Consider the following 24536-nt stretch of genomic DNA (forward strand, 5'->3'; position numbering starts at 1 on the left):
CACATAGTTTTCATGTCATATTTTCCTTGGTGCTATTTTTTCTCTTGCTGCACAAATGTGCAGCTGCTGTTTTCACTATGGAAGGATGAAGATTTTGCTTCGATAACAATTGCATACAAATTTTCCTAAACTATCCAACCTTCAAATCCAAACTAGGAAGAGTTGGACATTTTTTATTAAACTGAATGTAAAACAAAACAAATAATTTACACTACTCAGGCCTTTAAGTGCTTAATCTGAAGAATAAACTTGATATCAAGTGGAAGCCATGTCCCCTATAACTAATACATTTTGCATTCATTTTCAAAAATACTTATTTTGGCAAATAGCTTTGCCACTTTTTTTACCCTTAGCAAACTTCCTTTTTTAGCACTCATATATTAGGCAAAAATACTATCCATGTTCTGAATGGCTATTCCTATTGAATTTAGCTGGTATGAATGGAGGAAAGGGTGTTCTCAATTTTTGAAGAATTCATATAAATTTACAAATTTCTTCATATTCAGAATAGAAAGAATCTGAATTTGCAACACGTGCATAGAAAGAAGGTGAAACTGGAAGATTCAACAATTTCTAGTTTAAAGGTAAGGCCATTCAGTGACTTTAGGCAAGTCAGACTCTCTCAGCTCCAGAAGGCGGTGAAGGCAAATCTCCTCTGAACAAATCTCACTGAGGAAATCCTATGGTAGGTCACTATAAGTCAGAATGACTTGAAGATACACAACAAGAAAATTATCTTTTAGTGCTCCCCGTCTGTAACCAGTTGTATCCTTTCAAGATTCTCAAGTGAATAAAAACAATAGAAGATTGCCTCTAATCCTACAGTGGGATCTGGTGTCAGAGATGTTAGGTGGTACAACTAGTGGGAATATTTTAGTATCTTTATTTGACTAGGCGGTAGCTGTAAATGTAGACGTTAATGTGGAACATCTCATCCCATGATGGGTCTAAGATGCTACCCCTCCCCTAAATGGGAGAGCAAATGGAGGAGGGTTGATGCTGCTGGAAGAGGCTTGTTGTATGTTTTTCGGGCTGTATGGCCATGTTCCAGAAGTAATCTCTCCTGACGTTGCGCCCACATCTATGGCAGGCATCCTCAGAGGTTGTTGGAACATGAGCATACAGCCTGAAAAACATACAACAACCCTGTGATCCCAGCCATGAAAGCCTTCGACAACACACTACTGGAAGAGCTTTACAAGACATTTCTGAAAACTTTTCCAGATTAGTCGCTAGAAGTGTGAATTCCTGAAGTACAGATCCTTGTGTTTCACAAGGTTTTCTAAGTTATTAATACTGGTGGTTCCTCTTGTTTTGCATCATTACACTTTTTTCGATCTTTCGGGGGAGATTTCACTGAATAAAGTGACTTTCTTGGATTAATATTAGGGCTCTTTGGGTCCTTTTTAAAAACTCAGTGCATAGTTTGCTGATGTTTGGTTCTATAGTGTGTTGAATAACTTTTCACATTTTTTTCCTCAAGCTTATAACTTTATAATGCAATTGGGCAATATTGCCCTTACCCTAAAGTGTTTATGATGGTGCTAAAGCTCTTTTTTAAAGACAAAAAAAAAACAACAACAAAAGTACTGTAATTGAAAAAGAATGAAAAAAAGGGGAACACGGTAAAAGAAGAATCTCTTTGTCGTTAAAGGGGCTCCCCGTCCCCAGAAAAAGCCACATTGTGAACCACTGCTATTACTGTTTCGGTATCCTTGGAGCATTTTCTTCTGATATACAAAGATTTTTTAAGTCCATTTGAGGATGGTAACAGAAAAGTGCTTCTGTTATAATTGAAGTTTCCCATCCCTGATTTATATGAAAATCCCATCAGATGTATTAATGGTACATCTGAAAGCTCTTCAGTTGGGGCAATGAAAAACTGACAAAGTTCCCTTTCCTTTAGGTAAGATGGAACTGCAGCAAACATCCCCCAGAAAAAGTTCACTAAATGAAGCTGCCTGAACACTGCAAGAACCACAAAAGCAATTTGCATGGACAGCTATTCTTTTCCTCTGAGCTTACGAGGTGAACAGATTCATTGATGCCTATAACACCTACCAACACACTTATGTCTAGAGAGGTCACAGTATACACTCTTTTCCTTTGAAAGGAACTCATTATCTAAAACTAGGGAGCTATTCAACAGGATGGAAGGAAAACGAAAACATTTGTCAGCATGTAAACGCTACTCATTTGAAATTTGGAGACCTATAAAAGTTGTCTGCTGGAACGTACTCCATTTATTCCTATCGGGATTAAAGCACCCCAACAAATACCAGTGACTTAGCAACAAAGGAGCCCAGAAGACCTCTCTCAAGGCCAATGTGGTATTAACAGCATGAAGGCAGGAATGGTTTTATTACCTCTACTTCAATTTTGACTAAATTGCTAGAAAAGTTTTTAGTGCACAATATGCCTGACTGGGAAGGCTGTTGGAGGCAGAACAAACACAGCATGATCTATGACTCTGTTGGGAACACAGAGAGTTTGCAATTACTCCCTCGTCCTCCCAAAGCATTGTAACTTACAATGGCAGCAACTGTTCAATGGATAGAAATGTGAATGAATTCAAAATCTATGTAAAAGTCTTCCTTACAGAAAATAAATGTCAGGTGCATTGCCTGCATTCCAACATCCGAAAGAAAGAAAATCAAGTTGTTACTGAGTGAGCCAATTCCAAAGGGCCAGGTGGCTTGTTTAATCAAGTCATATGGAAAAATATTTTGTAATACAAACTTCTCTACAAGGGAACTCTAGAGGAGTGTTAGCAGTGAGTCACAGGAGGATGGGAGACCTGTTGTGTTGATATACTTCCTGATGCTTAACACATGCAAAAAGAACAACAATATTATTTGACAGACTCCCTAGAGAACAACTAGCACTCAGAAGTTTTAATTTAAAAAAAGATAAATGTGAGTGAACAGATTCTGTCCTCCTATATCAGGGGTAGGCTGGGGTTCAGTTTTCTAATACTGAAACATTTTCAGGACTAAACTGTGCTAAAAATGAAAAGAAAACCTCTTTTCCTTGTTATCACTTTTGAGCATCCCATAAAGAACGCATTGATTGAGGATCCCTTATCTGAAATTCCAAAATTCGAAATACTCCAAAATTGTCCACATAGATGACTCATTTTGTGTTGGACTTGGGTCCGACTCCAAGATATCTGATGCAGTAAAATATATGAAAATCCAGGTACTCCAAAATCCAAAACACTTCTGGTCCCAAGCATTGCAGATAAGGGATATTCAACTGTGCGATTAGATAAAAATATTGATAAGCAGATAGTTAAATAATGCAGTAATGCCTGTATTGTTAAACTCTATTTTTTGTTGGTAAGTTGCCAGGGAATATTGTTATTGAGCAACCTATATAAATGTCACAAAAATAATCCAGTTCTGAACCTGTAATAGGCATAACTTTGTCTGCAGAAACTGCCAAGAAATCGCCATTACACAAATTTAAGACGAATGGCGGGAAAATATAGCAGGAAGCCATGTCTTTTACTGTGTCAGTCACAGTACATTCCCTAAGAATTTGCAGGACCAGTTAGGGCATTTGAAAATCAAGGCAAACGGTGGTTTATGTTTTCTTTGTCCCATAAGTTCCCAATATTGGCAGGTCTTTGTTTCTCCTAGACCTTTGGGGTGACCCATTGATGATGTGCTACATGGAAAAGGCCAGGGAAGTTTGGAAAGTCATCCAGGTCATCATTTACCACATCTAGAATACTGTGTCCAATTCTGGGCACCACAGTTGAAGGGAGATGTTGACAAGCTGGAAAGCATCTAGAGGAGGGTGACTAAAATGATCAAAGGTCTGGAGAACAAGCCCTATGAGGAGAGGCTTAAAGAACTGGGTATGTTTAGCCTGCAGAAGAGAAGGCTGAGAGGAGACATGATAGCCATGTACAAATATGTGAGGGGAAGTCATAGGGAGGAGGGAACAAGCTTGTTGTCTACTGCCCTGCAGACTAGGACGCGGAATAATGGCTTCAAACTACTAGAAAGGAGATTCCACCTGAACATCAGGAAGAACTTCCTCACTGTGAGGGCTGTTCGGCAGTGGAACTCTCTGCCCCAGAGTGTGGTGGAGGCTCCTTCTCTGGAGGCTTTTAAGCAGAGGCTGGATGGCCATCTGTTGGGGGTGCTTTGAATGAGATTTTCCTGCTTCTTGCAGGGGGTTGGACTGGATGGCCCATGAGGTCTCTTCCAACTCTACGATTCTATGATTCTATGATTCTATCTCCAGCAGGACATTAAAACCTGATATGTTTACAGCATAACTGCATGTAGAGTGGGAATAACCACTGTAAAACCACTGTAACCCAGAATAACCACTGTAACCCAGAAACAAAATAGCCCAATGTTTACAGAAATTATTATCTATCTGGAGAAGTTCCAAATTTCATGCAGCATAGTTCTGAAAGACACAAGATTTAGAAATACAACATATATGGCACCTTGAAAAGAAATCAATTAGAATTTTAGTTTGGCTTATATGAAAAACCGGGACCCATTCTACAGTGTCCATCCATCCATCCATCTATCTCCTCAAGACTTACCTTTTAAATCAGAGAATAAACCTTCATTACATCCAAGATTGTACTAACTTTTATTTCTGTGTTGACAAGAAATTTACCCAACATTGTCTGGACTGCTATTTTTACTTAAAATCTCAAACAGAATTTGTCTGGTAACATCTACAATCCATATAGTTCAACACTTAAACCACTACACTAAGTTCTTAAATGCTCATTACAATCATTATTTTGACCCCATTGGTTAACACACAAATTCTGATTACTCTGTTATTAAGCATGTGCATTTGCATGGAATAATATTTGAATTTATGTTATAAATATCCCTACCCTTTTTTCAAATAAGAATGATTTGTAATGTCCGAATGAACAAACATGTATTATTTTTGGGATATATGAAGTAGTCTGTCTTGCTCATGGCATTTAGTGATAGGTAACTGGCTTTTCACATTTGTATTGGTGCCTTCCACTATTTGCACTATGTGGTTTTTCTCTGGAACATGAGGACTGGGAGAATAGTTTCAGTTGAAACCAATTATATTAGCCCCCCAACCACCCACCCCACAAAACGAAGCTCCACTGACTCCATTCTTGAATGGTAAATCAATTCTTGCCAATCCCAGTGATTCTGTGAGCCCATTGTAATTGGAATTAGATATAGGATTGAGGCCTATGTTTGAGAGAGAACAAACATTGGGAAGACACCTTCTTTAACAGTATAAGAAAATACAGTTGGGCTTCTCTTATGGGTTATTTAGCAATCTTCTTAGTGGAGTGGTAGACTGTGTTTATGTATGATTATTAACTGTATTTACTGGATTATTATTTACTGGATTATTATTAGTATTTACTACTGGATTATATTTCTTAACTATGTACAACTTGGAAAAATCCAGCACACATTTGAAATGTGAACTGAAGTGGATTCAAGAAGCAGTGTGATGATAAGAGAATATGGTGAGTGAATCAAATTGGTGAGTGTTTACCTAATAAACCATGGGTGAGAGGTACTTCTGAAAGGCCCTGGGAAGCATGCATCTACGCTAACCCCTAATAAAATGATCACCCAAAAAGGCCCTTGATGCAACAATCACTTTTTATCTTGAGCCCTCCAGTTTCCCAGCCAGTCATTAATTCTTAGGAAATGCCCTTTGCCTTCAACTTTATTGCTGAAATAATACATCCTGTTTTTAATTCTAATGATCATTGACAGACAGTGTAACTCCCTAATCACAACAGAGAGGAGAGTCACAAAGACATCAATGACCAGCAGAACTTATTCACTGTACTATGTGGTATTCCATGTAGCTAACTCCACATTAGTCACTTTGACCAGTTTTTTAATCATCATGATATTGGATGTTTCATGTCCACTAAGAAGTTTTCTTTTTCTATAATAGATTTTTAATTCTCCTAAGAGAGGCTGGTTTCAAATTAAGAATACCAGCTGCATCTTGCTTATTTATTGTAACTGTTTTTTGAATGGTTCAATATGCACAATCTGTATTTTGCATTGATGCAGTGAGAATATATGTACAAAAGCATGGACGAAAGTCTTGGAGGGGTCATTCACACTACAGATTTATAGTGCTATTATTCCACTTTCCCTGCAGTGGTTCCATCCTTTGAATCCTTTGATATTTACAATTTAGGGAGGGACATTTAAAATCCTCAGCCAGGGAGCTGCTCTGTTGCCTCTGAACAAACTGCTAACCTTGGAATTCTATAGGATCAGACCATGGCAGTTAAAATGAAATCATGGTGCTATAACTGTGTAGATGAGTAGGCCCCTGGTTGTCAGATTCCGTGGAATGAGCCAGTGGCTTCCATCTCAGAGATGTGGTGAACCCGCTCTGGAAAATATTCTAGACTTTACAGGAACTATCCAATATTCTGAACTCTATTCCCCACAAACAGATTTAGCACATTGGATAGTTTATTTAAAGAAATACTAAGGCACATGTTAGATTCACCTTAATAATGACATGGAAAGCTCTAACTGCCCTAAACACATTTGTCATTGAGGCAGTTCATCCAGGAAAAAGCCTTTAAAATTACTGATTGGAGTTGTGAGCAGAAAGAGTAACTTTCTAGTTATCAAAAAAAGTAACAATGGAGTTTGATATTATCCTTTTGAGCACCCAATAAAACATCGTTGTCCCTGAATATTGCCCCTTGTAGGCAAACAAGGCAATTTTGACATATTTTGAGTCCCCAGTTTACACCCAAAAGAGGCCTTTTTAGAAATTAAAGTGAAACAGAAATTAATTTTGTTGACTTGGGGGAATGCAGAAAAGGTGCCCTTCATCCCCTCCTGAATAGATATTTGTTGGTGCTAGTGAACATTTAGGGCTTTAAAATGACCCCGAGAATATGGACTTAAAAGGAGCTATCCACGGTTCTGAAGTTGTTCTAGGTAAAGACTTCAGCATTTTGGATAGCTCCTCCAAAGTCTTGAGTAAACTTCAAAGTGAAATCAATGCTTTTTCTACATGGATAATACCTCCATATACACACTGTTATTTCCATTAATTCAGTGGGACCTTTTCCTACTTTTCTTTCTCTATGCTACCTGTACACCAGCTCTAGAGAGTTCCCCAGCATTTAAAAGCATATTTAGAAAGAATGTTGTGGGCTGAATAGGAAAAGTGAAACATGCATGTGCATACTCTGCTGCTGGAATTGCTTGCCATAGAACAACAACTCTGTATTACATTGAAGAAAATGTGGAGGAATAAACATCTTCATTTTTGTGCTTTTCTTGTAAGCATGTGTGTTAGGTCTGTGCTGATTCTAATCTTCCTTTTCCACAGAGGCTTCATTGTCCAATAAGTCAAATTCCTAATCCCCTAGTGAAGGCATGGCCTTGAAGCCTGTTACTTCAAGGTGCTATTACTAAATATATGCTTCTAATTTAACTTCCCATGCTATATTATAGTACCCTAAGGCGAGTGTTAGTGTTGGGTTTGTGAGAAAATCCCAGTGCTGGTGATTATCTGATGACCTTTCTGAAAAGAGTAGTGTAGAGGTTATGCACACTCACAGAAAAGATTGAGACCACATGTATTCCCATTTTCCTAATTCTCTCACACAGTTGAAGAGCCCAAAGACTTACCTTTTCCTCAAATGAATGAGCCAACCAAGGCTAATCAAGAGTTATTTTTGCTCCAGAACTTGTAGCACAAGGAAATAATCTTGTTTTTATTAATAGCATTCTAGAATTCTGGACTAAATGAAAAGCTTGAATCCTATAATCAGAGAAATTCTGTCGTCTGACATGATTAAGATCCATATTAAATTAAATTGGTCTTTGTGTTTGTAAGTCTATTTATTACATTTATATCCCCATTTGATTCATTATAATGTACATGGTTCTTTACCTCCCACTTGATCCTCACAAACAACCCTGTGAGGTATATAAAGTTGAGAGTGCATGGCTGACCCAAGCTCAGCCAGTGTTTCAGACTGGATTTTGCACCAGTCAGAAGCTGGGAGGGTGAATGGTAATTCTAAGTATCAAAGCAGGCTATCCATTGGCAAATGCATCCTTTTTCTCCATTGTCCAGCCCTTGAAAATGACAAATTCTTGTGAGTGATGTATATTTCTGGGTTTGTTTAATTTCCTGTGACATATTTTTTTTTCTGATAATGTATCTGAGATTTTTTTCTTCTTCTGACACCTGGAATAAGAAAAAAAAATATATTTTCTGTAACAAACACATCCTTCACCCACTATGCCCTGGAAGAATACTTATATATACAGGACACCGTTCAGTTCTGATCACGCTGCCTTCCCAGTTGTTGATAGTGCTCTCAGCAGTGTTGGCTTCTCTCCTTCCACCATACCCTCCCCCCCATACAAACAGTTGATGAAATTGTCCTCCCTGAATAAGTGTATTGAAATGCAATTCCCCTCCCCATTTACATTCTTTCCATGTCTCTGCCCAGAAACCGAGCAAAGAGCTTGAGGAAATCTTTTGAAAGAAAAACAGACCAATCTCCTATGAAAAGTATCTCCTTTAAAATACACAGCCAATATTTAGTTAGCCTAAATAATAATTTCTTGTTGTAGTTATGTGCCTCAACTCATCTCCAACCCAAAAGTGATCCGATCATCAGGTTTTCTTGGTATGGTTTATTCAGGGGGGAAATTGTTCTTGCCCTCCTCAGAGGCTGAGAGAGTTTTACTTGTCCAAGGTCACCCAGTGAGTTTCCATGGCCAAGCAGAATTTGAACTGGTTTCCCAAATCATATGCCAACACTTATAGGTGAATCACTATACACCGTGTTGGCTCTCAAGTATAACCATAGGAATCTTAGCTTTCCAAAGACAAAGACTGCTTTTTCCAATGGCAAACCTTTCTTTTTCTGACTTTCAAACACCATAATATGAGATGATGGAGGAATGGGAGAAAGCATGGAATTATAGATTAAAGTATACCTATGCAATACATTTGAAGGAAAACTGGTTTAAAATGTTTTATAGATGGTATATTACCCCACAAAAACTATCAAATTATTATAAAAACCTCTCAGATAAATGTTGGAAGAAACTTTCTATCAAGGTTGGTGGACTTGTGAGAAAGCCAAACATTTTTGGAGAGAAATACAACAAAGAATACAAAAGATCTTGCAAATTAAAATTAATTTGGACCCCAAAGCTTTTCTATTGGGAATGGTAGACTTAGAAAGGGAAAATAGTAAGGAAGTATTTTTTAACTATATGGTTACGGCAGCAAGGCTGACTTATGCCAAACAGTAGAAGGAGAAAGAAGTGGCAGATATGGATTCATGGATCACTAAGACGATGGAAATTATGAATATGGACAGGCTCACATACTTACTAACAAATAATCATGGTAAACCAAGGAGACAAACAGACTGGAGACCGTTCAAGGACTATTTTAAAAATGAGAATATTAAAATAATAGTTTAATGATAAGAGAAATAAAATAAGGTGAAAAAATGTTCCTGTTAAAGAAATAAAATGGAAAGGAGACGTTTGGAGATAGAAGAGAGACACATATGGGGGAAAAGAGGAAGATGGACTGAATCTTATTCACAATACCATACAGTAGATGGAAGTCATGTCCTTTTTTTTCTTTTTTCTCTTTTTCTGTTTCCCGTTTTGTCTTGGGGTTTTTTTCTTTCTCCCCCAGATGTCCCTCCCCTAATTTTCCCAGATTTCCCTCCCTCCCCTCCCTACCTCACCTCTCCCTTTTCCTATCACATCCTTCTTTCCAATTTTTTATTATACAACCTATATTTCAAAATGTAAAACTTAATAAAATTATGTTTAAAAAAAAATGAGATGATGCAAAGAGTATTTAGAGTAACCCAATATGTATTTTGATAAATTCCCCTGAGCTATTTTTAAAAGGAGGGTCTGTCTTAGAAACTGTAATATCCTTAAATACTCTCTTTTTTTCTACTAAAGCATTTCATGCTTAATTTAATCTAATTACTCCTGGTTGCTAGTCCATTATGTTCTGTTGATATGTTTTGAGGACAATGGTGAAGAGATCAAACTATGGTCTAAGCTCAAAAGGAAGTAAGGATATGCCAAGGCAAGCTCTCACTAGAAGTTGAACCCCCCCCCCCCCCCAAAAAAAAAATATCTTGTATCATAAAATCTGTCAAAGTAGTTCAAGGGTACAATGTGCAATTAGATAGGTTTCAAAACAAATTCTCAACTAGATAATTTTAAAAAGTAGCTAGTGTTGTGGCCTCACAAAAATGTAACACTTTGCAAAGTATTCAAAAAAAAATTTTTTGTTTTTAATTAACAGCCTGGCATCAAAGAATCTGTCTTCATACAGTAATGTAATTACATATTACATCATAAGTTAACACTACGTACACATACACACTGGACAACTGAGGATTTAGCATATTAAAATTGTATTATACCATTTCATGTGACAATACCCACACATTTATACATCCCTGCAAAGCTTTTTACTCAACCTGGAAAAGTCCCACAATCAGCATTGCTGCTGACCATGGGATCTTAGGAATTGTAATACAACAAAGCAATTTTTCCAAATGCTGACTAATAAATGTATTTCAAGAAGCTTTCAAATGAAGCTTCTATTGCGTGATTACCCTGCTTCATTCACAGAATTTCATTTGCCTTTATTCAGCTTCATTATGCTTAGGTCCAGAAGCAGATGTAAAGCATTCCTAAACGTTTGCCCATTTACCCTTGGAGGGAGAAGATAAGAGTCAGTATCTCTAAATGGAGAAACATAAGAGTGACAATGGCAACAGTGTAAAGAAGCAGTGATAGCAGAGAAGAAGAGAGAAAGGCAGTGATGAAGGGGAAGAGGAAAAAGAGGTGGTGGCAGCATGACAGCAGCAAGAGGCAGCAACAGAGATGTTGGGCAACAGCTCTCCTGAAAATTGGCACAACAGACCTTCTCAAATCCCTCTTAAGGGCCATAAAATTGTACAGGAGCCCATGCTTAGAACACTAGGGAGGAACCAAGGGCACATATCTGCTTCATTGTCTCTTCCACCCACATCCCCTAAGGAACGCAACTACTTTTCAGAGTTCAGGTCTGTGGTTGGGCAAGCTTTTAACAGCACTAATATCTTAAAAGGAAAGAGCAAAATATGGCAAGCAACCCCTCTGTCAGGGGTACTTAGAATATGCATGGCAGGGGGTTGGACTAGATGGCCCATGAGGTCTCTTCCAACTCTATGATTCTGTGATTCTATTATTCTAGTACCAAGTGAGGCGGTTTGTTCACCAGGAGAATGTAGATAATTCACTATATCTCCAATCCCAAAAGTTTCAGCAAATGAACCAATACTCCTGAATTATGTTCAGCTTGATACATGTCATTAAACTATTCAGTCAAGTTAGGCTAGATCTACACTAGTCTATAGCCCAGAATCAGATCCCAGATTATCTGCTTTGAACAGGATTGTATGAGCCTACACTGTCAGATAATCTGGGATAAACAGATAATCTGGGATCAGATCCTGACATATAGAGCAGTGTAGATTAAGATTTAGTTATAGTTATGTGCCTGGTGTGCAGATTAGCCAAGAAATATTTCTTTCTTTCGTTCTCTCTCTCTCTCTCTCGCTCTCTCTCTCTCTCTCATTCCCTCCCTCCCTTTCTTAACATGCCATGCTCCAGGTCTGGAAAAGAACACAGAGGATGCATTATCTTGCTTTTAGGAGAAGATTTCCATGACCTGGTGCCCTAAACATAGATTTACCTCAATGCTTTCCTGGAAATCTTTGGCTTTTTCAGACAAGCAATACCATATTTCATCACATAATTGTGGACACCGCATATAAAACACATTCCCAATTTTGGGTTACCAAAATCCGTATTATTGGTACTCGTATAATAGTCGCATTTCATTTTTTAAAATGAGGAACTAAAAGTTTCATCCCTACTCCTTGATAAATAGGGATTGAACTTTTAGTTCCTCATTTATTTATTTATTTCATCTTAGGCTTGTTCTAAGAGGTTTTTGCATCAGTTTGTGCCCTCAAAAGAAGGATCTGAATAAAAACTTTCATGCATTGTCATGTGTGTCTTTCTAATAGACAAATGTTGTATACTGAGTCTTTCCTTCTTAGAAATCGGCCACTGACATATTTTGCGTACCCTTTCCCCTAATGTGCAGATTTTATATACGTTTTTGTTCAAAAATTTCCTTCACAATATTCTGGAGAATGCAAATACCAAACTATGCCTTCATTCTGACTCACATACGGATTCAGAAAATGGGAACTTGAGGATTCTTATTGAAATGAGTGACAAACAGTGACATTCACATTAGTTTGCCAGCACTACTACTATAGGAAGTTCACAGGTCAAACGTAATACTCAAAGCAATGTCTCAGACAAAATAGCAGAAGCAATAAAACTGCTGATAGAAATTTTTGGTAATGTCCAAAATCACAGAGACTAACAGAATGCACCTATGGGTCCTTTCACATATCAAGGCTCAGAAATTGCATTGTATTTTGGGGAACCTGTGTGTTACTTCCAAACTATTAGATCAGTGGTTCTCAACCTGTGGGCCCCCAGGTGTTTTGGCCTACAACCAACCAGTTTACCAGGATTTCTAGGAGTTGAAGACCAAAACATCTGGGAGGACCCACAGGTTGAGAACCACTGTCTTAGATATGAAATTCTATTTTCCTCAGACCTCCATAGTGTTCCAGAAGTTGCTGTGTGAGCATCTTGCACATCACATTCTGAAGAAGAAGAAGAAGAAGAAGAAGAAGAAGAAGAAGAAGAAGAAGAAGAAGAAGAAGAAGAGAAATAAGTTGAAATCTGGGATGTGTAGCTACTTGATACTACTTTGAGTATTGTGGCTCCTTCCTGTGGGATCCTGGGATGTATAGTTCCATGAAGTACTTAGAATTCTGTTAGAAAGCTCTACTCCTATAATTCACAAGAAGAGGATGCACCAAAGAATTCTAAATATCTTACCAAACTACAAATTCCAGGATTCCCTCAAATTCCTAAAGTGGTTTTGTGGCCATATTACAGGTTTATTTCCATTTCAGGGGCTGGAAGAAATGCAAAGAAATGCATAATACAGTTCAACTTTTGAGCCTTCTTATATGAGAGGCTGTGGTTAAATGTAGGCATGGTATTCCTTGGAGTTTGGAAAGAGATTAATAGCATCTCTTTTGATCTTCTGTTGAAACAGCTTTTGACAAGTTAACAGCTTTTAAAATGAAACAGAACTGAAATTCTGGATTGTGACAATATTTCTACCTATCTTCTAAAGCAATGGCTTCTTTCATCTTTCTCGTTTTGCTAAGAGGCACTGACCTGATTTGTAAATGAATGGGGGAATGGTCTAGAAATGGTGCTCAAGTCACACAAAGGGGAACAGAGAAACTAATCTGTTAGAAGTCTTGTGGAAAATTGATCTGCTGATGCCCTCTGCTGGATACCTCATTTTACTTTGAAATGATACACCAATAGGTTTTTTTTCCAGATTCCATTAATACCTTGTTATAAAACAGAATATTCTCTATTCTGCTGTATTATTTATAGGTGGACACATACTACTGAATCTAACTGAATAGCATAGACCAATGTTGTGAAATTGCATCTACCACACTTCTGCTTAGAACTCAGTAATCCACTATAACTAGCAATATCACAGTATTAACCAAAACCCCACTAAAGGAAACATGGAATCAACCACGGCTCCATTTCATGCCCCAAGATGGATATTGATACCTCAGCTCCAAAGGATATCCGTGGAGTTTGTGTCCAAAATGTACCAAATCCAAAAAAAAATTGAAAATGAGTTATGGATGGCAGCACAATATTGGCTAGGAATAGAATCAAAACTATTCAAATGTATCAAATCACTTCAGCACACAGCTTGGAAAATTACATATTGTAGTAAAAGAATACATATTCTCAGCATGGTTTTTTTTTCTCGATTCCTGCAAAATTTGTTCAGATTGATTTGGTACATTTTGGGAAAAAAACTCCAAATTTGGATAATGTCTGAAAATACTGTTTGAAATCATTTATTTTTATTTATTATTTGGGTACTAAAGCCATGATAGTAATTTTCTTCAGCCCTCTGCTTCTGTGGTGTTCCAATTTGCTCTGTTTCCCCACATCTACCTTTTAGGAAAGAAACTGGTTTGAGGACATCCACAGAGTTCTTTGGTTACAGAGGTTTAGGAACAATTCCATCTATTTGATAAAATACCAGTGGATTATGGTGTTCTAATTATAACATGCAGTCTTGCAAGAAGATCATAGAGATATTCATATTTTCATGTGATCTTTTCTGTCTCCCTCCCCCCAATCTGGCAGATATGGTCATAATGGAGACATTGTTCTAGTATGGATCCAGACTACAAACAGATATGTGGATATGTTTACCTTGCTGCACTGGACCTGGTGATTTTTTTAAAAAAATCTCCTGAATGACTTATTCCTGTTCTCCATACAACATTAACAATGAACTAAGCAGATTTGTACCAACAGACAGATGAAGCCAGAAGCATCTGATTTCATTCCCAGATATTGGTGGATTTCCATGATTGGAAACAAGGATGTTTTGCAATTTCCTATTTTTATCACTATTAGAGAGTACAGGCAGTCCTTGAGTTACAAACATCCAATTTACAAATGACTCATAGTAAAAAAAAATTAAAAAGGGGGGGGGGGTGAGACAACAGAGAGAAATCTACCCCTCAGAGGAAATTCACTCCTGAAAGAGTTATCGTGTGGAAAAGGTATCTCCACTGAAGCTTTGTCACAAATTCTTGTTTCCACAGCAAGCCATTTTTTCAAAATCTTATTGTCACAAGGACACAAAGTGGAGTGAAATATTCTGAACAGGGGCACAGACAGCAAAACAAACACCACAGGGGAGTTCAACCTTCCCTTCCCTTCCCTATGCTATCCAAAGCATGCATATGTACCTGTTAATAATATAATGGACAATACATTAAAATCCATGCAGATAAAATCAGAGTAATTAAAAGCAAACAAGCGGGGACAGGTTTCATAAAGTGCTATATCATGGAAATGATAAAGTGCCATACGGTTTTATAAGCATAAAGAAGTATTCTGATGACAACTCTACTGGGCCTATTCATTCAAATGCACTCCGGAACAACCATGTTTTCAATTCCTGGCGGAAAATGGGCAGGGAAGGAGCCTACCTGATCTCTCTGGGGAGAGAGTTCCAGAGCTGGGGGGCCACTGCCGAGAAGGCCCTCTCCCTCGTCCCCACCAGCCACATTTGAGACAAAGGCGGGAGCGAGAGGAGCGCCTCCCCGGATGATCTTAGGGCTCATGTCAGTTCGTAGGAGAGGAGGCGATCACGGAGATAGGCAGGTCCTGAACCAACATGTCATTTTAAGAAGGAGATATAGCTTTGGAGGAAATTTGCGGACATTTTGTTTGAAAAAAAGTTGAACTCTAGAAGCTCTGGAAGACTTACATGGACTATGGTCCTCACTTTGCCATCACTAGACTAGATTTCACCTATGGTACCACTTTCAACTTTATGATCTATGATCCCATCCCTCCCTTCTTGCCTGCAAGCTTGCTTTCATTTGTCCCCTTATTTTCCTATAGTCTGTCATAATACCAATCGGCCTGACCACTAAACAAGGATAATTGTTGTAAACAAAGACTTGTTGTAAACAAAGTGTTTACTTCTTCTCAGTTGACTACTCTTAACCCACCCAAATGGAAAGCAGCATTGAATGAAAAACCACATTGATAAATGAACAAAGCAAGCATAGATTCTTGGACTGTTTCCAAAGCAAAGAAGAGTGGGAGCAGAAGTAGCAGGGTTGCACCTAGCCACTTGTCATAATGATTCAGTTTTTGTAAAGCAAGTGACTATCTCCTGATGTTCTGCTCTGTGTTCCTTTATTGTTAAGATTGCAGGCGCCCCTAAGGAACACTTGTAGGTAGTTTTGAAGCCTAACAATTATTGTGTTAAATATGCTGCATGTTGTTATCATTTGAAAATCCATAATTTTTTTTAAAAAAAATCAGGTCTGGAATACTTCTGTCTGTATCATGGGATGTCTACATTGTGTAAAATGCTCATCAAATAGCTCTAGTTCTAATAAGAGCTTTCAGAAGGTTACATAATAATTCAGTTATCAAAAGGAAAGACCTCCTGCGCATTTAGTCAACATGATTTATTACTGAGTATTTTTCATTGAAAGAGAACTCCCTGCCTTATCTTTACTGACAACAAAACCATAAAATAGCATCTGGATTTCTGAAAGCATCTGGAGAAGATTAGCAATATCTATTCATCATCTCCATCATCATCTTTTTCTTCATTTGTTACTTGCCTCTCCTCATGGCTGGAGGCGGAGTTCATAGAGTTCAAGCTGAAGAAATTCCCATTAATAATAATAAAAAAAAGAATTAGCATAGTATTCTCAGACCCTCAAAGTAGAAATGATGCAGGCTGAGCAGATTTATTGGATACAAAATTCTTAGGGCTTAGTACTCAATGGTGTCAAGCATATAGTGGCCATTGTTCTACATTTAGTTGTAGGAGACCTTTAAAATATAAGAATGGCTAATTCCATTATTAAATTAAAATTGAAGGAGATTGAAAAGCGTAATTTTATAATTAATATTTGAATTTGAGGAATTTTGGGAGATGTAGAACAGGGAAATATTAAAGAGTTTACAGTTTTAATGCCAGAGTTTCTAATCAGGATGGAGAAGTGTGATGTTTTCACAGAGCAGAAAGGTTGCATTTTAAGGATGCAACAAATCCCAGTGATGCTGTGGTTTGTTTTTCCCCTTTCACAAAGAAAGATATCTCTGGATGATTACATACTATTATGAAATTTAAAACACCCAAGTATTATTTTTCAGGATCTGCCACCAGAGACACTTAGGAAACAATGCAATTTCACCCTTGAAGGTTTCAGGAGACTGGAATTTAATATAAATAGGGCTATGTGGTGGCCTTTTCTCTTTTGTTATTTGAAGCATGAGGTATCAAGATTTTTTATTATGTTATTTAGATGTCTTCTAACTGAAAAGTGGTTGTCTGGATGTGAGGAGAATCCATTCTATTTAAGAGGGCTCAGCTACATACGATAGTTAAAAATCTTAAATCTGTAGTTCTCTTCTTACTGGAAATTCATGAAGACCAAATAGCAATATAAATAATCCTAGACAGAAAATGAGATAAAGAATATGTGGTCTACAGCTTGAATAAATCATGTGGAGTTGCTAAATTATTGCATTCAGATTTAAATTTAAAAAATGAATAACATGTAAAGAAACTCTAGAGGGCATAATTCCTCTGTATATGGGCTCCTTGTGGGTAGTTTTGATATGACTTTTGTCATAGACTATGCAGAAAATGCCAAAAAAAAAGCTCATTTGGGATTTTTCCATGTTTCCGTAAAGTTGTGAAAAAATTAAATAATTTTGCCTCTGGGGCTATATTTATGGAGGAATCTTAACTGAAGAATTCAAAGGATGGACCCAAGAGATTTAAGCAATATTGGCCTACAAAAAAGGACTAAACAGCATGACAGAAATACATGTTGATGTAACAAAAAATATTTCAATTGTTTTCAAGCTTACGGACTGAAAAATGTATGGACAGCATTTGATCATCGTTCTACTTTTATTTGATAAAATAGGCATGATCCTCTTTCTGGGCTGTAGGCAGGCACAGATATCAGAATAACTAGAGGAATAATTACTGTGAATAATTATTGTCTCCACAAGCGTAACACTTTCTCAAATTTCATCTACATCAATGTGAAGGTTTAATCCATTATTGTTGTTCACATGGTTTTGCAAGCAAAGACTGCATATGGGGTTAGAACATTGTGGACATCAGAATGTCTCTGATGCTATCAATATAAATCTTTGGTGGAAAGCTATGACAGTTGATGTGTAGGTTACACATCAATGCATCAGCTATTCTTAAACAAAAATAGAGATGAGTTTGCAGCTTCCAAGGGGAAAAAATGGAGTTGTGAAGCAGAATCTAGAGAAGAAATATACTGAATAAAATTTACTTACTATTACTATAACTCACGTGGAGATGTTATGTTTTCAAAAAACCAGTTATAACTCTGCGAGTATAGCGTACAAATTACTGCCTAGTTGATTAAAGGAAAGGAAGGTAAAAAAAACCAACAATACAAGAATTGTAGTAGATGTCAGTGGAGTTAGGCTTTTAATCCTAGAATAATTTTGGGTAAAATCAGCAGTTGTTTTACAGAAAATACAAGGAATATTAAGGATGAACAATTATTTGCAGGGGAAGAGGAAAAAAGTGATCATCTCCCTCTCTGCTGAAGTCAGAAAAAATTGGGAAATAAAAATGCCACAAGTCTCAGGGGAAATTTACAAACATTTTAAAGAGATATTGCTATGGTATTTACATATTATTTGAGTGATAATCTGGAAGCTACCCAGCGTCTTGAAACTTGGATGCATTCCAGACATATTCTCTTATTAAAACTGCATAGGGAGCGATTGAAAGTGTGTTGATTGGGTATTCCTGCATGGCAGGGGATTGAACTGGATGGCCCTTGGAGCCTCTTCCAACTTTATGATCCTATAATTCTATGACTATGTCTCCAGTTCCATGTACTGGGAAACAGCTACTGTGATTGACACGGTTTTGGCTCTCTTTCATCCAGGAAGCAGTTTCCTGAAACTCTCCCTTGCCATCATGAGCAACCCCTGAATAAAGGAGGATTTGTGGCAGGGTCCTGCTTCTGTCTGTAATACAGGAACTCACTCATGGAAGGGGATGGAAAAATCAGTCACATGCTTCATGATCGACAAGGGAACAGACTTCCATCAATCACAGCTGCTGCTTTCCAGTAAGTATACATTTGGAGGATCGGGACAGGATTCAGTGTGTAGCACCATAAGCACAGTGTTTATACCTATGGGAATTCCCAGCAGGATTCTGACAATTGTCATTATTTATATCCTGCCTTTCCCACAAGATTTGAACACAAGACAGCTTACGAATTAAAAGCATAGAAAAAAGTTCAACATTAAAAGCAAATTAAACTACTACATATTAGAACAATGTAAAAGCATGAACCTTAAAAGGATAAACCATGTTAAACAGGACAATTTATAACTTACACATCTTACAGTCTTGGTCTTAAAAGCCTTCATTTCTGAAATCCTTTCTCACTAAATTATACACTCTGATCAGTTGGGGGTTTTCCATGTAGACCTGATCTGCATGTTAGTTGGTATAATTAATTACTATAGGCATTGGGGAGGGGGTTCCCATTGATTCTTATATCTCTATAGGTAAAGGTAAAGGTTTTCTCCTGACATTAAGTCTAGATGTATCCAACTCTGGGGGTTGGTGCTCATCTCCATTTCTAAGCCAAAGAGCCGACAATGTCCGTAGACACGTCCAAGGTCATGTCCCTGGCGTGACTGCAAGAAGCATATATCTCTATAACTTCTTTTTAAAAGCCTTATTCTTGTATTAACTGGCAATCCCTTTTAAGTTATTTCTCATTTTATCAGCTCATTCCTAAATGTAAATTGGCTTTCTACAATTTATTCTCCATTGGTTCCTAAAGTGTAGCTCAATAATCTAAATTCTAGACTCATTTTATGTAGTTTGATATTCCTTCTACCACACAAACAACTATCTTCTGGATTTTAAACTTTTAAACTTCCCTTTTATATGAAACGGTAGGAATTTTTGGTTTGAACTGCAGAATAATTCACAGAAAAGATATTGCTGACTTAAAATAATTAAATAGTCTAACATTTCTGTCTTCAAGTCACATTGCCAACATCAAAAATGGTGGTTCATTCCAGTTTCAATTATTTTATGAGCTTTTTCTTCAGCTTTAAGATGGGGCACCTAAAGCCTGGTAGAAGTAATAAAGCAGCTTTTATTTTCAGGAACTATAAATATAGAATGGCTAATGCTCTCAAACCAGCTTTAAGAGGTGAATGGGGGAATCACACTTTTAATTCTTAAGTGGTAAGCATGTCAGTCATTGCATGTGTTTACTCTGGTAAATAAAAAAATCAAAATCAGTATGGGGAACAAAGTGAAAAAATCTTACTAACTCTCAAACAGTTGACCAAATTCCATTTCTGAAAAAGAAAGTATTTGAATTTGTAAAATGTGTTAATCAACATTAATGGCAGCACGGAATCATAAAAAAAGAAGCTCTGATGCCTGGTATTTCACCATTAAAATCACTATTACTGTTATGTGGAGTTTCATTTAGGAAAAAAATCTGCCATGAAACACTTTGATGAAGTAGGACTAAGTAATGTATGTGAATTTACAGGAAAAACAGTTTAAGGATTCAGATATAAATTAACTTGCACAATTTTAGGTTGGTAATTTTATTTCTTAAATGAATGCACATTAAAAGTCAAGTTTTATGGTAATTATCCTATTTGAAATGCTGGGTACAATAGATGTTTATGTTAAGTGATTTGTCTCTATAAGGCAAACTGATTAATTTTGATATGGAGCCCTCAAATAGCCTCGGTAGGATGTGGAAAACTAATTGAGATATTAGTCTAGGAAAAGAAAAATACTATGTTGGATAAATACCCTTTTAAAAGTGTATCTGTGTCAATAAAGGAAAACACATTCACAATTACAAAAAATTGGTGTGACTATCATATAGAGACCTCACTCTTTCCCACTTTGTTGATGAGGCTGTAAAAGTAAAGGTACTTTCCAACATCTATGGCTGTTCTATAGGATCTATAGCAGAATATCTAATATCTACCAACCAACACTATTCAAGACTCCTGAATAGGTCTCCTGGGATTTTGTTTTCAAGGAGCAAATGCAGAGGTATCTCATAAACTCTTAATTGGTTATTAGCTACCAGGTCTGCCATTACTAGGTTCTGGAAAGATTTAAAAGGGATATGTATAAAGGCCGGCTATAATAAAGTGTGGCAATTAGCTTTGATTGAAAAATTAACCTCTAAACTTCAAATGGCTGAAGGAAAGAAAAAAACACAAATTTACTTCTGACTTGGAATTTTTTTTATTGACTGTGAGAGGGGTAAGATAATGCTGGACTTGCAAAGTCTTTCTTTCTACTTAACTGTGTGAAGAAACGCTTTGACAATCCAAAAGTAAATATTAAGGCTGTGTATTTTAATATGAAATTTTAATATGATGACCACCTATGAGCCACCTTGTTGCTTAAAGCATTCACTACTTTTCCTTTACTCTGGGACTCTTTTGTCATACATGAAAGAGCTATCTGTAGGAATGAGATCCAGATAGCAATTTCCAGGCATTTCCTCAGCTGCTCTGATCAGCTATCTGGGATTTGGGGTACATGTGGGACTTTCAGGTGGCCACATTTTTGTGACCCCAGTATGGGATGAGACTGTTTTGTTGCTCATTCAGCTCAAGACTGGCTGGTACACATGAAGAGCCTCAAATCTCATGATGCCTGGAAATTTCATGAGAAGTCCTCCTCTCATGAGATTGGAGGTGACGTTATATAGACCTCCCTCACATAGTCCTCTTTAGCCACTTGGACATCCCAATATAGAGACGTGCCACCTGCACTTGGGGCAGTGAGACCCCCCCATCTAAGGCCATTTTGCTGCATGTCAAATGCTCCAGGGAGAATATGCAGTGAGTTCAACTAGTTTTATCTTTTCCAAAAGTGGGTGCAAACCACAATAACAACAGTATGACCTTGTGAGATTTAGTATGCTATAAAATGGCATCAGACTGCGATTGCAAGTGCAGCTGTTGCCTCCTTCTCCTGCCCTCAGCTTTACAATCAACAGAGATTGTTATCATTACTATTTGTACTATTATTATTTCAAAAGCTGGGTGGTCATCTGTTGGGGGTGCTTTGATTTGTGCTTTTAGTGCATGGCAACAACAGGTTGGACTGGGTGGCCCCTGGGGTTGCTATTATTATTATTATTATTATTATTATTATTATTATTATTATTATTATTATTATTGCAAAGGCTGGATGGCCTCTGAAGTCTTCCACTGAAATACTATTCCGTTTATGTAGGTTAAAATTGTTCTTCACTTTAAATGTTGTAGTGTACTTTCTTTCTATTGCACTAAAAAGAAGATATGTGCAGTACACATAGGGATTTAATTTTTTTCAGTTAGTTCACACAAACATTCCACCATCCATCTGCCACTGGCCCGGACCATCTTTCAAACTTTAAAATGCAATGCAGCCCCTGTTTCCATAGGTTTATTGGGGCTCCACAAGAAACCTTTCCTTCAAAAAGGGCTCTGGAGCTTAAAAACTTTGAGTACCCCTGATCTACACAAATTGCTTCAGGCTAGTCCCAGGTTCTGCCGTGGTGTTTTCACCATTCCACTCCTGATCTGCAGCAGTGGAAGGAATGGAGTATTGCCTGCCCTACTGGACGGTCACCTTTGTTTGCATCATTTTTGGTCACTGAAGTAGCAACAACAGAGCTCCAAATAGCTCTTGGCCATAGGCAGCTTTGCCAATGTCAACAAAGAAGAAGGGGGAAGGAGTACCTGATTCCCCTCCCCTCTACAAGTTAAATGGTACCCTTGCCGGCATTGGCAAAAAGGCCCAGTGATGACCAGGAACCAATGACACAGGAAACTGCTTTCTCCTTTTCACCAAGAAAAGGACTATGGAAACCACCAGGAAGCAGAAGAGATATGATACTGTATGTTGCCATTGTTTTGGACCACTGCTTCACCAGTAAGACTCACCTGTGCAGAAGTGTGGCCCTGGCTCATCTGGTAATGTCAACCATCCAATTAGGCTCTCTTGCCTGCTATGTAAAGAGGACTCTTGTGTAGACAGACCTGATGCTAGTTGAGTCACAATCAAGGAGAGGGAGTCATAGGGCTTCCCTTTGACGAGACTCCTTGGAGGTACATGAGGATGTGGGCCTATCTTTCTGCCAGATAGGAGGTATAGGTTCTTTTAACATTTATCCATCACAATATTATTTTTGTTTTTAAGAGTAAGGATTTGACTGCCCAGGAAAGAAGCATGTGTTTACCACAGAAGGAAATGATCAATGCATTTCCAAGCAGCAGTTGGAGCTGTAGAGGATACTAGGGACATTGGCGGCTGGGGGTGGGGGAATAGATGCAGTATCATAGAACAAGGGAGTACAAAATGGGGCTAGTTGCCTCTAAACTGCTTCCCTTATCAAATAACCTTGAAGACAGTCTCTCTGGGTTGAATGGCAGATTGGTGAAAGGGAAAACAATAGCTATCCAGGTTTTGATTCTTGATGCGCCTGCTAATCTTACCTCTACCACAGAGATCTGCTTGGATGAAGGTGACGGTTTTAACCTCAGCTTTGCCCACCTCATTTCTAAGTGTAGCAGCAGCATGCAAGACCTGTGAGGTGGGGAGACAGAGTTAGACTAAGCTATTGTGATTCCATCTCTCTAATACAGAATTCTGATCTAAAAGTTGGTGATTGTGACACAATAGGAATTCTTTTGGTATACTGCTACCTTGCTGTTCAACATTCTCCCTCCCTGAGTTAGGGAGAATAGTCTCAGGATAGATATTTGAGTCCACTAGTCTTGTGGCGTTAGGTAGCACAGTCACAGTGAAAACACTTTCAAAGGGTTTAGCACACCAGGTCATAAAAAACTCCTCCCAGCCCATGCATTGCCCCTCGTTGGCCGTGCCCTTTTAAAAAATACATGTACTGGTTTTAACAATTTGTAAGCCATCTTGAGTCCCAGTATTTTTGTGGAGGGGGTATACAAATGAATAAAAGAATAGTGGTGGTGATTGTGATGATGATGATGAGATGATGATGTAACTTGGTTTACTACCATCTTGTGGACAAGAAAGCTTGGGATGATGTTATAATTTAAAATTAAAAATTGAAGCTCAAAAAGTCTATAGAGTCAGTCCAGTAAATGGAGGAATAGACAAGAACATACATTCCAGCCAAAAGGCCCATGGAATGTAACCCTGATGTTTTGCAGTCTTCAATAGCTAGAGGTGAATAATTCACAAGAATGATGCGCAAATTGTTTTTAGTAAGTGATCCTGGAAGAGCTAAAGGAGGCATATCCAAAGTCTGGCATGGGAGCCAACTGTGCCCCCTGTTCAAATTTCCATCAGCCCACTCTCTCCAGGCCTCCCTCTCTCCCTTCCTTCCTTGACACTTCCTTCTTTCTTCCCTTTCTTGACCACAATCAAAGCCCTTTTGGCAGATGGCCATGCCACCTCTGCTGAAAGACCTCCAGAGAAGGAGACTCTACCAGACTCTGAGACAGCATATGTCACTCTGAAACGACTTGAAGGCACACAACAACAACAATCCAAATTAACTTAACTCTCTCATCAGCCAAAAGTAGGCAAAGCATTTTCCATTGAAAGATTGGTACATTTATGTTGGTTAAAATTGTTCTTTGTTTTATATATTGTATTGTTCTTTTATGTGTTTTTGCACTACAAATAAGACATATGCAGTGTGCATAGGAATGTGTTCGTGATTTTTTCAA

The sequence above is a fragment of the Anolis carolinensis genome, chromosome 1, assembly GCF_035594765.1.
Source record: "Anolis carolinensis isolate JA03-04 chromosome 1, rAnoCar3.1.pri, whole genome shotgun sequence".
Taxonomy (NCBI): domain Eukaryota; kingdom Metazoa; phylum Chordata; class Lepidosauria; order Squamata; family Dactyloidae; genus Anolis; species Anolis carolinensis.